This window comes from Sinocyclocheilus anshuiensis, unplaced genomic scaffold (assembly GCF_001515605.1).
Source record: "Sinocyclocheilus anshuiensis isolate Anshui unplaced genomic scaffold, SAMN03320099.WGS_v1.1 scaffold1337, whole genome shotgun sequence".
Classification (NCBI taxonomy): Eukaryota; Metazoa; Chordata; class Actinopteri; order Cypriniformes; family Cyprinidae; genus Sinocyclocheilus; species Sinocyclocheilus anshuiensis.
This window is the reverse complement of record NW_015548273.1, coordinates 403,383-415,933: the sequence shown is the minus strand read 5'-3', so window position 1 is coordinate 415,933 and position 12,551 is coordinate 403,383. Positions and strand designations below refer to the sequence as shown.

The following is a 12,551-nucleotide window of genomic DNA, read 5'->3' as shown; positions in this document are numbered from 1 at the left end:
ACACACACACAACACACACACACACACACACACACACACACATATATATATGTATAGTATATAAGCTCAATACCAAAGAGCCCCCCCCCACACATAACAAATCCCAATTTAACCCCTGCTTATACTTACTCCTGATCACAAAATAACTGAATACTTTTTCTCAACTACATTTCCTGACAGATAATTAATACTTTTTACTCCTTAAATCTAAGCAATTTTGTTATTGTGGAAGGCTCAGGACCTTAAAATTTTCATCCAATTATTGCACTTGGTCTGAATGCAATGATAGGATGTCCTACTGTCAGTCAACCTATGTACTTGCATACCTCCTCTGCTGAGCCAGAGAGTGTTTAGCTGATATGGAAATATGACGAATTCAAAGTTTTGAACGAACTTGCAGAGTTTTATTTTGACAGGTATTCATATAATTCCTAAATTATTCCTATAATGTTGGACCTTTTACTGAAAGTAGCCTTTTACCTGTTGAGACATGGCTTCACTTTTATAGACCCGTAAGTGCTGTGTTTGTGATGTTTGAGTTGAGAGGCCTGACGTGCAAAAGGGGCGTTTGCAAATGTTCTTTGAGAACATGCTTTTAGTAATTGTAGTTCCAAAGCAAGGTGACATTAGCGCTGAAACTGTATGCCAATTCAATGCTAATGCACTTTCATTCATTTTTTTTTAAAGCTATAATGTTGTCTAAAATTATTTCTGTCTACCATGTAGGCTACCTTTCTGGTATCTTCAGGAAAAGATGAAACAAAGTAGCCAGGTTTATTTTTTAGCATTTGAAATATTTGATGCATCCCAATAATGCACATTACTCATTTAGGGTGCAAGATTAGAAGAATTAAATCACAGCAGCTACACTGGATGGAAAAGGTGTCTGGGACTAATATAGTGAAAAGAGTATTAATTAGTGGTTGAAATGTTTGAACCATGCCTAATTCATACAGAAACATATGTGGATGTACCACCTACTTGTGTCAGATATAGTAATTTAGTACAGTGCAGCCCCATTCTGTTGTCTGGGTACCTATCAGCCTGAACCATACTTTAGTTTAGTACATTTAAGGCATTTAGATCTTCTTACATGGGTATTTATAAAGGAGACACTTGATTTTATTCAGAATTGCATTGGTGTAATCCAGGGGTGGTTAGTCCTGTTCTTTACACATACGAGTTAATGCTATTCTGTTCATTCTCAAAATTCAATGTAAAGACGCAATGCCACGAAAACACTTTCTCAAGCTTGAATTAAATTTGTTTTGTTTTATGGATATAGAACAGTCAGATGCTTGCTGGGTTTGTGGTTCATTTATTGGTGGTGCATAAACCTTCTGCTTTGATTTTTCTTTACACTAGAGGTCAGTATCAGCCCTTGTAAGAACTTTGATTTTTCTCTTGCCTGTACTTTTCAGTGAGGATCTATTTATTACATTTTTACAATGGTTGGATTTTTTACATTTCACACTCTTAAAAACAAAGTTTTTTTTAAATTTATATCTATGGTTCCAAGAACCTTTAACAATCATGGAACCTTTCCAATGCACAAAAGGTTCTTTAGAGTGGAAAATGTTCTTTAGATTATTAAAATGTTTTTTACACTAAGAAAAAAATATTCTTTTAAGAACTATCACTAAAAGGTTCGTTGGAGAAGCACAGGAGAGTTTTTAATTTCATCATTTCATTTCATCAATGCTTTAACAGTGCAACATGTTTTAAAGGTGCAATTAATTAAATAGTGAAAGATCATATAAAGCATGGGGTGATCTTATCCTTCTTTCTCCTTCTCTTTTTGTATGCAGTATTTTTATGCAGTACTTGGTAACACTTTACTTGAAGGGGTGTGCATAAGACTGACATGGCACCTTCATAATCATGACATGACACATGTCATGAATATGAAGGAGGTTTTATGCATGTTTATGACAACTGTCATTAAGTGTCATTCGCTCAGTTATGTCATTTTTAATGCAAATATGACATTATTTGACCTAACCCTAACCTACCCCTACCCCTACCCTTACCCCTAACCATAGCCCATAACAAAGACATCTCAAACAATGTCATCTTTGCATTAAAAATTACATAACTGAGCAAATGACACTTAATGACAGTTGTCATAAACATGCATAAAAAAACCTTCATATTCATGACATGTGTCATGTCATGATTATGTAGGTGTCATGTCATGATTATGAAGGTGTCATGTCAGTCTTATGCACACCCCTTCAAGTAAAGTGTAACCCAGTACTTTTTATGGATCACAGCATTTATGTTTATCGTTTCATTTCATGGGATATCTTAAGAAACGTATGAAATGAAGGCAGCTGTTGTTGAACCTTGTCATTTGAAATGACAAGAATGTGCTCTTGGTTGTTACTAATGAGTTGTGGTTGAAACATTTGATTGCTTCTGACACATTTGAGAAAATCAAACAAATATGATTACTGCCATTAGTAACTAATACAGGAATAAATATATGTTAAACACACACATCAATTAGTGTGTTTTGAACAAATTGTTTCTGTTCAGTGCACTCTGAGTTAATTCCCAGGATGATGAGAACACATTCATTTGTTGGTGCTTCAGAGCAAATCCACTCAATTTAAAAGAGGGTTTCAGCATCTTTAAAGTCTCAGCACTGTCAATTTAAATGATTTTTTGTTAATTACTTTAACGAAATTTAGTTTAGCTCATTATTATGTGTTGCGTTTGTCTCGACAGTCAACTCTTCAAATGAAAGTTTGTTGGCTTGAAGCTAAACATGCCCTGAATCTTTTCAACTTTAGGTTTTTGACTAAAATCTAGCGTAGCGCTAGTTCTGGCAGGTCACGTTAGTCAAGCTCGCATCAGCTGACTCTCAGCTGATCCCCATCAACCTATGGGAATATGCAACGTGGTCTCATGATAATTCGTATGTATTTTACGTAACATGTGGTTCTATAAAACATACATTTACTTACGTTTTTACAGGCACTAAGACGTACAATACTGACGTATTTTCAGCATCTAAACGTACAAATACTTACGTATTTTCAGCATTTAAACATACAAAATTGACGTATTGACGACACCTAAAAATGGATCCTTATGAATATTGAAATCGCGGCATTAATTTTATTAGTTTTTAGTTGTCATATGAATTAGCTTGTTTTCAATTGCATTACTAAATAGTTTACTTATGAAATGGTAACATTTCGTTTTGTTGTGATTTCTGCTGCCAGCTGTTTCCAAGAATAGGCCTACATAATGTTAAAACAAGACTTCACTTTAAACCTTAAAATAAATAACATTTCTACAATCGTTTAACCTTTACTTGTCATATGATGTTTACTTTGATTGCTATAGGCCACAAAAGGCGTTTTTTCCCAACATGCTGTGACTAACAATTTGAATCAGACTAATTCTAAAATGTGTACATAACATTATTGAACTTGAACGATATCTGCAATACATTTATGTTGGTTCTGTTCTGTTTACCCTGGGGGGGTTATCGCTGCTCTCCTTGCTCTCATCCATGCTAGGCTGCATGGATGCGCAGGGAGTTCTTGCCCAGAACGGAACCATACCGCCAATCCAAACTGTATGCTAATTGTCAATCATCTTTGACATCTAGTGGTCCTGACAGAACTGTTACTCTGCTCTAAACTGAAGTGTGTGGCATCTAGTTACTGACCCTCAATGTGAGATTGTCTGTTTCAATTTGATTGCACTCTCACTGCACTCAGTACACTCTGTTGTACTTGTCCCGAGTACTACCAATACATTTCAAGTAGATTCCTAATATACACGGTCTGCTTTTCAGATACTCTTAAAGTAACCTACTCTTCTGTAGCACTTACATTTCAAGGACTCTCCAGTACATTATACCAAACAATACTGAACACTAACAATTCAATTTCAAGTACCTTTCCTGGCCTTAAACACTGGCTTGCACTCAGTTTCATCTGGATCACTTCCATTAACTGCATTCATATTATAGACTGGGTACACTCCTAGGCAGAAGTTGTTACATTAAAAACAAGATTTTGTCCAGAATATTAATGTAAAAATGAACACACATTCAGATCGATTGCAAACAGATATTCCCATTCTTTGAATGATCAGAAGGGGTGCATGGGGTGAAGGTCAGTAGTCCTAGAGATAATGGATCAGGAATTAAAAGTTGAGTTATGTTTATCAGCCGCTTGATGGCTCTAGTGTTGCACCATTGAGAAGAGATTTAGGGCCAGATATATTGAATCAAAAATTAAAATTATGCCGCTTCAAGGAGACACTAAATGAACGTAGCATGTAAAATACCCAAGAGAAATACACTTTATCTTACCGTTTCATAGCCATCAAAATTACTTTGGCTGTATTCAGTCTCTTATATTATTACATGATTGTGTGATGATGTGGTTATTTTCTTACCATATGTTCTCATGTTATTTGACACCTTTCTTTGGTTACTATGTGTAAAATTATTGTCATAGTCTTGCATTTGTGCTTGATGATGGTGGCTTGTATGGCATAAAATAAATGTCTGAGAGATCAGGCAATATTTTGAAGATTGTATTCATCAGACTATTATCTGGCTATTACTGCTAGACACAAAAACCTGTACATATAACACTGAATAACAGAAAATAAGTGTCCTATATAGTACATACATACAAAGAACAACAGTGACCTGTGGGTTGTATTTATCTGGAAAAAAGCAACCAATCAGACATAAAGCATTATGCATAGAGTGAAGAAAAAAAGTATAGGCCAAATATTTAAAACACATTCAGCAAAATAATTAAATATGTAAACATTAACTTGCTGTGTAGAAAATGACAACTTATTGTTTTATTATTTTGAAAGTTTAATCAAATAGATCAATTTAACTTTGTTTTGTTTCCATCTCAAGTTAGAATGCCATTACAGCTTTAACCTTTGTACAAAGCCCATTTTATTGTCTGTTGTCTAGAAAAACCAAATAGTTCCTGGGAAACCTTGGCGCAAACATTATATTTAGAAAATCTATTCACAACACAGACAATAATAGACATGAAGGACAGTACATGCTGACAATATATAAACAATAGACAATGTAAGAATAAATCAGCTAGAGCAATATCCTGCAATATAAAATAAATTGCATGTCTTTTTTTTTTTTTGAACTCTTTTTATTAAACTTTGTATAAACATATCAATTTACACATAGCATAGCATTTTAATATATTAATACACAAATAATAAATAAATAAATAAAGATAAATAACCATACAAAAGAAATAAAAAATAAAATAAAAATAAGAAGGAACGTCTCAGGTTACTTGTGTAACCATGGTTCCCTGAGTAGGGAACGAGACACTGCGTCCTCTAGGGGGCGCTATGGGGAACGCCTCGTCGTGACCCGTGTCTGCGGCATACATTGAAAAAACACCAACTCGTTGGCCGGCGACAGCCATGACGTCACTACCGGTGCGACTAAAGTATAAATAGGCGCCGGGAGCACACATCATTCACTTCTTCGTCTGAAGCTTGCGTCCCAGCCCATGGAGCGAGGAATCCAACTCCTCAGAGAGGATTAACGCTCGAAAGAAACATCATACTCACAATAACCCTCAATGGTGAGGGTGGCGATGCTTCAAGAGGATATCCTGGTGATCGGGAAAACGAGGCGTTCCCCATAGCGCCCCCTAGAGGACGCAGTTCGAAGTTCCCATGAAAGGGAACCGTTAATAACTTTAAATACAGATAACTACAAAAAGCCCCTGACAACATTTTAAAGGTCAAGCAAATATGTTTCTATTAGTGCCCAGTTCTGTTGGAAAATGTCAGATTTCAACTGTAAATCTGCTGTCATTTTCTCAAATATATATATCTGATTCAGTCTCTGTGTCCATTCTGTCAGAGTAGGTTCGTGCATCTTCATCCAATTCACAGTGATTATCTTCCTAGCTGCCATTAATAATATATGTAATACAAATAGTTGGGATTTATTTAACTGATCTGGGGGGAAACCATCAAGCAGAAAAAATACGGGGTGCATTGGTATGTCACATCCTGAAATGTTACTTATTTCCCTTTTAACCCCCTGCCAATAAACTTGTATTTTAGGACATTCCCAAAATATATGAGCATAGTCCCCCACCTTTCCACAATCTCTCCAGCATTGTGATAATTGTAAGGAGCTATCAAATTTGGCCACCACCAATGGAACTCTGAAGAATCTAATTTTCAGCTTCCAGTCAAATTCCTTCCATATTTGACTGCTAATACCCTTATGACAGCTGGCACATATATTTGTCCACATCTCATCCTCTATTATAGTATTTAACTCTAATTTCCAATTTCTTTTGTTATGAAATGAGTCATCAGATTTGTCTTGCATTAGTTTTCTGTAAATATGGGCTATATGATTTTTAGTAGGTAAGCCATGTTCAATAATATTAATAAAATATTTTTCAACATTTGTTGGAGATCTTTTTATTATGCCCCATTGTTTATGATTTGTGATATAGTGTCGTAGTTGTAAATATCTAAAAAAAATCATTAGATCTCAATGCAAACCTATCAGATAATCGTGAAAAAGATCGTATGGTCTCCCCATCAAAAAGTTGATTTATTATCTTTAAACCATTCTCTTCCCATCTACTAAAGACACTATCCGATATAGAAGGAATAAAATCTGAGTTATCTTTAATGGGTATGGCACGTGATAAGGCTAATGCTCCTCTAAACTTTTTTTGTACCGTGCACCAAATTTTGACAGTATGCTATATCCATATATTTGTTGTCTTCACTCTCTTTGGTGCTTGTAAATCCATGAATGGCAGAACTTTCAAAGAAACTCCAGGAAGTGAATTCTGTTCAATACTGACCAATTCTGCCTCCTTATCAACACCAAGACAAGCAGTGATAGCCCTAAGCTGAGCAGCCCAATAATAGTATCTAAGATTAGGAAGATTCAAACCCCCCGTCTTTATTTAATTGCATGTCTTTTATTGTGTCAAAGTTTGTAAAGCTCCTTGGAAGAGACAGATTATTAAATGAGACTTGTGCAATAAATATGATGTGATGTGCAATTTATTGGCCCATATAATCCAGATAAGTCTGTATGCGGGTATGTCATGTATGTATGCATGAAAAAACAGATACTTCTGTGAAATGTAAACTGCCTGCATAGTGAAACTGTTGTTTTTGTGGTGTTTGAAAGGATCTTTACACTCCACCCTGAGGGTGGTTGAGTGCACATGCTGTGTGAGGGATGAGCGAGGTTCTTCCTGATGACAGTGGACTTCCTTTTTCTCCACTCAGTGTAGATGTCTTCAATGGCAGGGAGGTGGGCCCCAGTCATAGTTAAAACTGCCCACTGGGTCCATTTTACCATGTTCTGTGAGACCTTCCTGTCAGAGCTTCCATGCCAGACAGTAATGTTGTTTGTCAGAAGACTGTTTATGACACATCTGAAGAAGCTGACGAGGATAGGGGGTCTTCTGGCAAGTCTTTTTACATGGCCCTCTGGTATGCTTTATTCTGACTGGTCAATTGCAACATTCAGCTGTCAGATTTCTCAGTTGCTCAAATCAGCAATACTGTCTCTTGTATCACACTGAAGACTCACACTCTTTAGGCCTTAGTTAGGGTAGTGCCAATTTTTGACAGGGATCAAAATGAGGCTGTGAGAGATACAAGTACAATGAGTTCAATGGATTGTATTGTTGTTTAACAACATACTGATTCTTCAGCTGACTAAACATCCATCAGGGAAAAAAAGTGATCTAATACCTTTATACAGTGCATACCATTGTAAATAATTTTAGTCTATCCCTCACAGCCTCGTTTTCATCCCCCTTAAATTCAATATGGCATCTAAACTGATTAAGGACTCATATAAATAGAAAAGACGCCATCTTGCGTCTCAGTTATCCGTTGTGATAAAAACAAGCTCAGAGGACTTCACTTCAGAAGTAATATTACTGCATTTAAAAACTCAAGACCCAGGGGAGTGGTACAGGCAAAGGCTGGAAACCTGTGTTCTAAAAACTGAATCAAATCAAAATGTATTCTCCATATATTTATTTGGTCATTAGCCATTAAATAATATAAGTATATATTGCTGCAGTTCTATCTAGTTCCTCCACTGCTGAGTTGTGTAACCAACCCGGCAGTGATGGAGGGGGATAGCAGCACACTTTCTTGTCCGCTCTGTAGAACTACAGAACTCCTCTCTTCTACACTCCAACATTTTGAGCTAAGATAGGATAAGGAGTCTCTAGTGGATGTTCAATGTAGGTAGAGGTGTTTTTTAAGAGGAAGAGGAAACTTAAAGAAAATAGTTCACCCAGAAATGAACCTCTCACCATTGTACTTATCCTTGAATCTTTTAAACCATGTAAGACTTTCTTTGTTCCTTGGAACACAAGGTGAGAAATTTATTTGTCTTTACAATAAAAGTGAATGGTGACCAAAGCTATCAGTTTTGGTGACTTAATGATCTGCTGCCTTAATCTTTTGGCGAGTAATGGTATGAGGAAAAGATCCACCACCTCTCTTTGAAAATCATAAATTGGCTTTTTAGTTTTGGGGACATTGTGTTAATTGCTAACCTTAACTAAGGTCAAAAACCAAACAAAATAGGAAGTGATTAACTCTGCAGGCACTGAAATAATGACAACAGACTTAAAACATGTTAGGATTAGCATTTGCATTGCAATTAAAAATATCAGTTAAGACTAAAGCAAGGTCATCTATAATGTTAGGGCTGCAGAAGAAATCGAACTAGGGTCTGTTGCTTTGCTGCTGTTCTGACATAACAGCAGTTTCCTGTAATGTTCCTTTAGAGAGAATGATATATTGTAGGCCTGATTGTTTGTTGATAAAGCAGAATTTGCTGAGGAAAAAGACAAGCTGCACATTCAATTTCTGTCTTCAAAATTGCATAGCTGTTTTTATCTTTTCTTCTTTTTATTTATTTAAAGTGATTTTAAAAGTGGTGGGGGACAGTGATTAGGGCTTGTACAGTGTAGCTCATACATATTAATTAGGTTTTGCTTAAATAATTTAAAAAGATTTTGCACTTGATAAATAAGTCTAAATGATGTGTGATCTGTCTGCAGCAGATCATTTGCACATTTCTGATTCCAAAACTGAAATGCAAACCGTACCATTATGATGAGAAGTGTCCAAAAAACAGCTTTTAAAACATGCACATGTATTTGCTGTTTTCACCATAAAATGAATTTGTTAATATAATGGCATACAATTCTGAATTTATGTAGATGTATGTAATTTCAACATAAAATGCATTTGTTTGCATTTTACAACAACAAATGCAATTTTTAGCACATTTTCTTGTCCCATTTTGGTGCGGTATGCATGAATTTAGAATCACAAGGAATTTGTAGTTAATAGCTTTTAGGGGTGGAACAATACATGTATTCGCACCGAACCGTCACGGTACGGACATCTCGGTTCGGTGCATGAGGCCTTACAATGAATACAGGCAATTCACCCCCAATCCAGAAGGGGGCGCTCGCAGCAATGCAACGCTGTTTGATAACCGGCCGCCAGCAGAAGAACAGTGAATGCCACGAGATGCGCACTTGAAAACAAAGCCCACTAGACCGTGACCATGTGCTGATTCTGAATGCGTCTCACAGACTGACAAAGGAGTATACTGAAAGTTTAAAGGCTTGTGCACTTAACTGTTTGCGAAATGGAGCTTTGTCTTCGTGTATCCTACCTCTCATTCGGCACAAATCCAAATATTCCATAATATTTCCATATTTGCGATGTAACGTATCTGAATGCTAAACTATTATTTATTATGTAAATTATAGCCTTTGTACGTCAGTCTCGTTCCAACGGTGACACAGAGGCGGGTGCTCGCTGATGTTTGGTTTACAAATAATATTTAGTATTTTCACATCTAGGTGAAATAAATAAAAACAAACCGAGCATAGAAGATTTGTTTTTTTTCCCCCCTGTTGTACCAAAATCGTATCGAACCGTGACCCCTGAACCGAGGTATGCACCGAACCGTGACATCTGTGTACCGTTCCACCCCTATATATACTCATTATTTTATTATAAGTAGTATATTTTAATATATTTAATTTAATCTACTTTACCTAGTTAAAATGTCACCTGAAGTTCAAGTTTGATCTCAGGAGGTTATACAGGGTCTGCAAACAGTCTGTGTGTCAAGAGCTAAGCTTTGAATTAGCCTCTGCTTTAAGAAAGCGCACTTCCACTGAAAGCTGCAAAGGAATCTTTTTCAATAGCTCTATTTTACAGATGGCTAATCTATAGTGTATTGAGAGATGTACAAAGTAAGCAGTCAGATGTCAGTGATAATGCACTGGTTGAAGGCCATTGGCTTTGGCTTTTTTTCCACCCACAGTATTCGTGTGGGCCCACACAGTCGAGTGGGTATCCTTAGAGAAAAAGAGACGACGCTTGAGCTGAATGATGGGTGCATAATCCTCAAGATCATGGGCCCATAGTTGGGGGATCAAAGTGCTATTTATTTCTGCAGTGCAGTTGAATAACGCAACATGGCCCTTAAGTGAGTCAATTAGGGGATAAAAGTGAGTGAGCAGAGAATGATAACAGGAGATCAGAGCACTCATTACGTCAAGAGCCATCTAACCTTGGATATTAAAACCCACAAATGCTGAGAGGGGTGAATATGGTCTCAATGCTTTAACATTGCCTTTAATTATTATATTACACATTCAAGGTCATATCTTGAATGTATCCCGGGAGCATTGTATGTTAGTCATGATATAGATACTGAACTTGGGCGCTAAAGGTTTTGAATTGAAATGATTAAAAGGAACACATTAAATGCTGCATTAATGGAGCCGTGCTTGGAAAATCTGCACACAGAAGCATGATGCTAATGTGCACTCCTCCGAAATCTTATGAAATGCAAAGACTGAAAGATTAAAGAGGTTTTGATCACTAGGTTTATTTCTTGATGAAATGTGCAAATTCACCCTAGAGAAAATAATGAATGTCTCAAGGGGAGTTATCACAGATTTCTGACTTCCTGCAAACTTTTCTGAATTTACTGAGATTCATTGAAACACTTTATTGAACCGCCCTGCACCCTTCACTCGGAAGGCAAGCATTTCTCCCACTTCCCTAATTCTGATCAATCAAGAACTGCAGCGCTTGACAAGTTTAGTTCACAAATGTGCAAGTTTTGTTATGCTGCTCATAAAAACTTTGAAGCTGTCCTAGACTCACTTGTCACATTAAACATTAAAGTGCCCTCCAAAAATGTCCTAAGTCTTAAAGTGGAGTTTTCAACAATATTTAATAAATCTTTATCACTTCTTGCCGTAAATGCATTTTTATTGTATTTTAATTAATTTATTTTTTATATTAATTTTAATTTAATGACCTGACCAACAGACCAGGTTATGCTGGTTTTAGATTTCATTCTCAAAAAGACTTTGAAGCTGTCCTAGACTCAGCTGTCATATTAAAATATAAAATATACAGTGCCCTCTAAAAATGCCTTTTAAAGTTGAGATTTGAGAATTATCATCATACAGGTTATGGTATGATGTTTTTTTTAATTTTTTTATTCTGAATTAATATTTTTTATTTAATCAAATATGTTAGTCATATTTTGTGTTGTCGCTTATCAATACATTAAAAAAATGAAAAGGATTTATGCTGATATCACTCAAAACTAAATGTTTTTTTCAAATCTTCTGGAGATTCAGTGTCGGTGCATATTAATTCATACTTTTAACATACAAGCAACACTTGTCCTCTAGATGTAACAAATCCCACTGGAGGCGAGTTGTAGATGAACACAAGTGCAGCTTTATTCCATTTAACAAGAACAAAACAAACAAAACTGAACTATAACTTGACAAGACTTGAAACCATGACTCTCACCATCAGCAGTACAGGAAATATCATCAATACACGACACACTAACATGGCAACCAAGAGGTTTAAATACTTAGACAAGGGGAACACATGACAAAATCAACCATTAGGTGCATTCGACTTCATGCAGCACTGCGCAGACCGATCGGCGGCTGACTTGTATAGGCTTAGATCTCTGCCACAATTCTGCGCGCGAAAGATCATATTTTGAGCGTACAAAAATCAATTTTGCATTTAAAATAAGTTTTTGGATGTGTGCAGACCTTCTCTTTTGCGCGTGCAACGTTTCACTAGCTTGCTCCTTTGATGTCCGCCCTCAGTGCTCTCTAAATGCCAAAGGCTCGCTTGCTCAACACAACCCAGCGTTACAATATTTCATAATTCCAGGCAATCAGAGACGAGGCTGCTAAATTCTGATTGGCTGCCTTGACAACCATTCACAACATTTCCAAAATCTGCTTAATAATTATGCACACCTGAATATAAGACATTTTTCACTTCCAGCCTTCATGAATAATTATATATCAATTATAAATTATTAAATACAAGATTAATAGTACTTATTCATATTGATGTCGTTTGGAATTGGTAAAATGTGCTTGGAAAAAATATGATCAAAATATCAACTTGCATAATAATTATGCATGCACTGTATTTTT

At 36.2% G+C, this 12,551-nt stretch overlaps 1 long non-coding RNA gene across 1 annotated transcript in view; it reads right to left on the bottom strand.

Annotated features, from left to right (window-relative positions):
* Window positions 1–6,620: 6,620 nt before the first annotated feature.
* Window positions 6,621–12,551, bottom strand: part of LOC107655753 (uncharacterized) — a 16,848-nt gene continuing 10,917 nt past the window's right edge. The window contains exons 2-3 of the long non-coding RNA XR_001630485.1: window positions 8,887–8,889; window positions 6,621–6,633 (exon numbers count right to left, since the gene is read on the bottom strand). This is a non-coding gene — a long non-coding RNA (uncharacterized LOC107655753). The remainder of the gene's footprint in view (window positions 6,634–8,886; window positions 8,890–12,551) is intronic.